The sequence below is a fragment of the Hoplias malabaricus genome, chromosome 16, assembly GCF_029633855.1.
Source record: "Hoplias malabaricus isolate fHopMal1 chromosome 16, fHopMal1.hap1, whole genome shotgun sequence".
NCBI classification, from domain to species: Eukaryota; Metazoa; Chordata; class Actinopteri; order Characiformes; family Erythrinidae; genus Hoplias; species Hoplias malabaricus.
Window position 1 is genome coordinate 1,410,691 of NC_089815.1, and position 6,275 is coordinate 1,416,965.

Below are 6,275 nucleotides of genomic sequence, written 5' to 3' on the forward strand. Positions count from 1 at the left end.
CCAGAACTGTGCCACCTGCTGCCAGACAGCCTCACTAGTCCATCCCTAGTGTGGAGGGAGAGGAGCGTTCACCCGGCACTGTGGGAGAGAGCAAGGGCACGCGGGGTCTCCTGGACCACCCCGGACCACCCCGGTGACCTCGCGACGGCAGGGCGCTCGGGAGCCTATCATCAGCCTCCAGGCCTCAGAGGAGCGCAGAGAAAAACCGAGGCGCAGATGTTGTGGGAGAAGTCCAAATTTCCGAGTCTGATTTGCATGGGAAAGTCAGGGCGGAATGATCTTGGAAGTGGTGCGCGGATAATTTAATTGAACGGCACAGGAGCGAAACTCCGCGGAGACGCGATGATGTAAAATAATACAGTAATGAGGGAGAATCGCAAAACCAGCCGCGTAAGCGCTTTCAGAGCGGAGCGTTTTCACAGACGCCGCTTCGGAAAAGCCCAGAAGAACTGAATTAATTGGAGTCTCTTTGCTTCAGGCGTTTCTTAAAGGAAACACACGCAGAGCAAACCCAGCCAGAGCTCTGTCAGAACTGCTCTCAAACAAACACAGCACACACTCACACACTGCAGCTCCAGAGATTACACACACCCCAGACACACACACTACGCCAAAACACACTCTGATTAATAACGACGCAGCATCACCTCTTCAACACGGGAACAACTTTCTGTAATTGATTAACATTCAAATAAAAAGTTTGTACTGTCTTTTATGTGTGTGTGTTTATTATCTGTAACCCTTATCCAGTTCAGGGTCGCGGTGGGTCCAGAGCCTTCCTGGAATCATTGGGCACAAGGCAGGAACACACCCTGGGGCGCCAGTCCTTCACAGAGCAACACAGACACACACACACACCTACGGACACTTTTGAGTCTCCAATCCACCTACCAATGTGTGTTTTTGGACTGTGGGAGGAAACCGGAGCACCCGGAGGAAACCCACGCAGACACAGGGAGAACACACCACACTCCTCACAGACAGTCACCTGGAGGAAACCCACGCAGACACAGGGAGAACACACCACACTCCTCACAGACAGTCACCCGGAGGAAACCCACACAGACACAGAGAGAACACACCACACTCCTCACAGACAGTCACCCGGAGGAAACCCACACAGACACAGAGAGAACACACCACACTCCTCACAGACAGTCACCCGGAGGAAACCCACGCAGACACAGGGAGAACACACCACACTCCACACAGACAGTCACCCGGAGGAAACCCACACAGACACAGGGAGAACACACCACACTCCTCACAGACAGTCACCCGGAGGAAACCCACGCAGACACAGAGAGAACACACCACACTCCTCACAGACAGTCACCCGGAGGAAACCCACGCAGACACAGAGAGAACACACCACACTCCTCACAGACAGTCACCCGGAGGAAACCCACACAGACACAGAGAGAACACACCACACTCCTCACAGACAGTCACCCGGAGGAAACCCACGCAGACACAGGGAGAACACACCACACTCCACACAGACAGTCACCCGGAGGAAACCCACACAGACACAGGGAGAACACACCACACTCCTCACAGACAGTCACCCGGAGGAAACCCACGCAGACACAGAGAGAACACACCACACTCCTCACAGACAGTCACCCGGAGCGGGAATTGGCCTCAATCACTTGATTAAAATTAATCTCAAATAAAAATCTAACAGAAAAAACACGAGCTCCTCGACGTCTCGCCTGAGGCTGCCGCACGCTCGGGGGGTGAGCTGTGTGTGGCTCATTATCATTTAAAGGAACAGGCGCTGAGAGCAGGTGTTGTTTAGGGAGAGAACACTCCTGTGGGGTTTCATTAAGAACCAGAACTGTGCTCCACTGTGGAGAAGAGGGGGAACAGGTCAGTTTTTAAAAAGGTACAAAGGCTTCTTCTTTTTTCCTTGCAGCAGATTGGTGCTACATCCCAGGACTTGAGAACAATGCACTGTTCACAGGTCAGTCCTGTGGATAACTCCAGCCCCGCTGTGGCCCCAGGTAAGTGACAGACGGTGGCGCTCCAATTAAAAACAGTACCTCTCCAGTGGAAGCGAGTGTAAAAAGTGTATTCAGAGTGAATTTGGAGCGTTTCTATCGGTTCAATCGTCATGACAACGTTCACGCGGCTGCGGTGTTCAGACGCTGTAGTAAACTCCACACCCACACACCCGGAGATACGTGTTTTTAATTGGACAGAGACCACAGACGAACGTGTGTTTATTAATGCGCTGAATACAGCCACTCTCCTCCGTAAACAAATCATCTCACACTGCTGTTTACGTCACGTTCCTCGTTTCTGCGCATCCCTCTCTGTTCCCGGCGCACGCTCCAGCAGCTTGTTTTCCTTTTCCCCGACTAATCTGTCGCTTACCCGCCGTAATGGAAACTGGATGAGCTCCTTGTACAGGCACGAACGCTGCGGTCACGGAGCCACGGCTCGGTCCAAACCACAAGCTGCTTTCTCTCTGACAGAGCGCGGGTCAAAGAATCAGGCACAGATTTACATATATGGACATAAACGTGCGCGCCTCAGCCGCTGAAAGGCATTGATGCACACCCTGCCAGCGTGTGGGGCTTCTCTGTGAGGATCTGATGGAACACAGCCACACAGACATGTTGGGTGATTAGTGACACTACTCCGGCTGCTTCTAAAGACACTGACTAGAGCTCCATCGCCCCGGAGAAGAGAGTCACTGCTCCACAGCTAGTTATACCCCGCTAGTCCATGTTTAGCATTGAGCACGGTCACCTCAAGTCCCTCCCCCGTGCACAGCAATGTTCCTGCGTGCATTGTACAGATTCCCAGAAGAGCAGGAGCTTTTAATTCAGCAGAAGGGTAACACACTCTCGTGTCTAATGAGGAGCTTATGAATGCAACTAAATTTCCGAGTGTATCTCTCTCTCTCTCTCTCTCAGGTGTCCACAAACTTCTGGACACACAGTGAGTGTTTCAGGAGGAAATATAAAAGTGACTCTATTACGAGACCTTTAAACTTCCGTCTGTACATTAACAGTGTCTGCGCTTTTTATATAAAACAGAGACATGGCACAGGTTACAGAGCTGTTCAGAACACACACACACACACACACACACACACACAGGCCATATAGGCACTGAAGACATTTATAAGAGTGTTTATACATGTATGGTTGTGTGTGTGTGTGTTATAAAGGAGAGAGTGCAGGCAGTTTTTCTGCCTGCCGACCGCCCTGTGCCATTAATAAAATCCAGCCGATCTGTCACCAATCACACGGCAGAACAGACAAGTGCCCGACGACGAGCTGGAGCACAAGGTTGACGACACTCCCACGCGCCGACATTCACATTCACACACACACACACACACTGACCCACATTGATAATCGCCATGGCAACCACAGAGACCACGCTGCGTGTTTGGTCTCGCAGGTTCTTACAGAGTTCATTGAGCTGAATGAGGAAAAGAAAGAGGGAGACAGTAGGAAAGGAAGAGAGAGAGAGAGAGAGAGTGGGGAGGAAGGGTAAGGGCAGGGGGTGAGTAGGAAAGGAGGAAAACAAAGATGAAGAGAGATAGAGAGAGAGAGAAGGAGGGGAGGACAGAGAAAGAGAGAGAGAGAGAGAGAGAGAGAGAAGGAGGGAGGACAGAGAGAGAGCGCGATGGATTTGATCTGAAAGCACATTCCAGCACTAAACAGATTTATGGTTTTACACCAACAACAAAACATTTCCAGGAGCAGAAACAGTCATTCACCTGCTTCTCAGAATTGTTTTCTTCCTGTTCTCGCTCGTCCTCATTTCACTCAGAGCGAGTGGAGGGGTCTGGAAGAGTGTGTGTGTGCGCTCTGGAGTGTGTGTGTGTGCTCTGGAGTGTGTGTGTGTGCTGCTCTGGAGTGTGTGTGTGTGCTCTGGAGTGTGTGTGTGGTGCAGTTGTTAAAAGTTAACGCACTCTTAAAAGTCTCCAAAAAACATCTCCATTGATTCTCCACAGCTCAGTACAGAGGGCACCCAGAGAAGAGCAAAATCCATCCATCTATTCATTCCTCCATCTATTCATCCATCACTTCATTTCTCCATCCATCCATCATCCCTTCATTCATCCAAACATTCACCCATTCATCAGTCCCATGAGAGATGGAACCCAGACTCATTCCTCCAGAATCCAGAATTAACTCGATGAACTCTCTCTCTCTCTCTCTCTCTCTCTCTCTCTCTCTCTCTCTCTCTCTCTCTCTCTCTCTCTCTCTCTCTCTCTCTCTCTCTCTCTCTCTCTCTCTCTCTCTCTCTCTCTCTCTCTCTCTCTCTCTCTCTCTCTCTCTCTCTCTCTCTCTCTCTCTCTCTCTCTCTGTGTGTGTGTGTGTGTGTGCGCTCAGTGGCTAGCCGTGCAGCACGCTGCTCCATTAACCACAGCATTCTTGATCGAGGGAAGCGACGGGGACGATGATGCTGAGCGAACAAGCAGAAGTACATTAGCGCTCTGTTTTCCGTTCATCATCACCGTCTCTGCTCCGAGAGCGTGTCCAGTTCGGACCGAGGGGACGGCCCCTGTCGCCCCAGGCCTGCGTCTAGGTGAAAAATGACAGATGACAGTGGTTTTGTGGAGAGATACAGACAGCTGTAACCTGCATCAGCTCAGCACTTCCTCACAGCCACACCTTCCACTGTCTGCTTTAAGGTGGAGCCTCCAGACGACCCCTCCGCCAAAACATTAAAGCCACTTCCTTGTTTCTGCACTCATGAGGCTTGTCCACTTCATGGTCTCTACTCCGCTCGACTTCTTGGTGCTGGAAATCCATGACGTGTAAACCTTGCAGAGCGCTGATCGTCCAGAGAGAGTCGTCACTCTACGCCATGCGACGCAGACGACCAGCACCAACTCTCCATCTGTAAAATCTCCAGCTGCAGCAGAGATCACGTTTGTTTTTATCCGACTCACGACGGCAGCTCGTAAAATGACGCCGCGGTCTTTTGAAGAGGTTCAAACGCTCCTTGGATCGGTGGCCGACGAAAGAATCCAGCGAGAGCTGGACGCTGTCCAATGAGTAACAAAGAGTGTTGCTAGGTTGTTGCTATGGTGTTGCAAAGGTATTTCTTGTTCCGAGATTATAACTACGGTCTTATTAAGGTGTCTCTTGGTAGTTGCTATGCTGGTTGCTATGCCATTTGAGCTGGCTTCTAAAGTGGTTGAAAAAGCATCCCAGTTGGTTCCTAGGATTTGGGATTTGTCTATGGTCTCAGGTGGTTGCTATGGAGTTGCTAAGGTGGTTTCAGTGGGTTACTAGGTTTTTACTGTGTTTACAAGGCATCTGTATCATCGCCGACCTGTGAAGTGTGCACCGACTTCTGCAGCCCATTCATTCCTATGGGAAAAAAACTAACTCGGCAAATGAATCGGTTGCTATGCGGAAACCGTCCGTCCAAGCAGAAAGCTGTACACACATACATCAAACGAGTCCATCAATAACAGCAAACATCTGAGAAGAAGAGCTCTAACGGTTTCTTAAATGCAAATGAGGTGGTCAGTGCCTTTACAGGAGAACAGCTGGTGACCATACACACGCCTTCATTACTGGATGTGTGTGTGTGTGTGTAGCTAATCACCCTTCCCTTGTTAGGCAAACTGTGGATGGCTTTCATTAACTTTATCCTGCATCCACTCAGAGAACTACACAGGAGCTGCATTAAACAACACACACACACACACACACACACACACACACACACTCCACAGGCTGCACCATTAAAACAATAGCAAAATCCATAATGGTCTCCAAGCCTCCGCCCAGTTTCCTGTGGCCATCTGCTTCTAATGATTAACTGTGTCTGTCTGCTCAGCCTTTCAAGCACACACACACACAGGTTTTTATAACTTGTCAGAACATGAGTTTACACACATCTCCCCTATGTACCGCATGCAGTCCTTCACGTGAATCTGATAGAGTGTGTGGGCTCTGGGGCGGCCGGCCCACAGCTCGGAGAAACACCAGCAGCTGCTTCGTTTGATCTGGGGATGTCATTCTTTTGTGTGTGTTTCCTTTTCCTCGGTGAGGGCCTCTCCACAGCAGCACAATCTTTTCAAGAATCCATTCCTTAAACTAACGCTAATTTCAGGAAGAAGCGTGAGACGATTGTGATATTTAAACAACAAACAAGTGGATTAATGAATGAAAGACTTGCTCCCTCCTACTATTTTCTCTCTATATCTCTCACACACACACACACACACACACACACACACACACACTATGAAATGCAGGCGCTTGCGAGCAAGACCTTAGGAAATACACTCT

At 50.0% G+C, this 6,275-nt stretch overlaps 1 protein-coding gene across 1 annotated transcript in view; it reads right to left on the reverse strand.

Moving 5' to 3' along the window:
- efl1 (elongation factor like GTPase 1) overlaps window positions 1–6,275 on the reverse strand; it is a 62,952-nt gene that overhangs the window by 37,547 nt on the left and 19,130 nt on the right. The gene's annotated exons all lie outside the window — the stretch shown is intronic.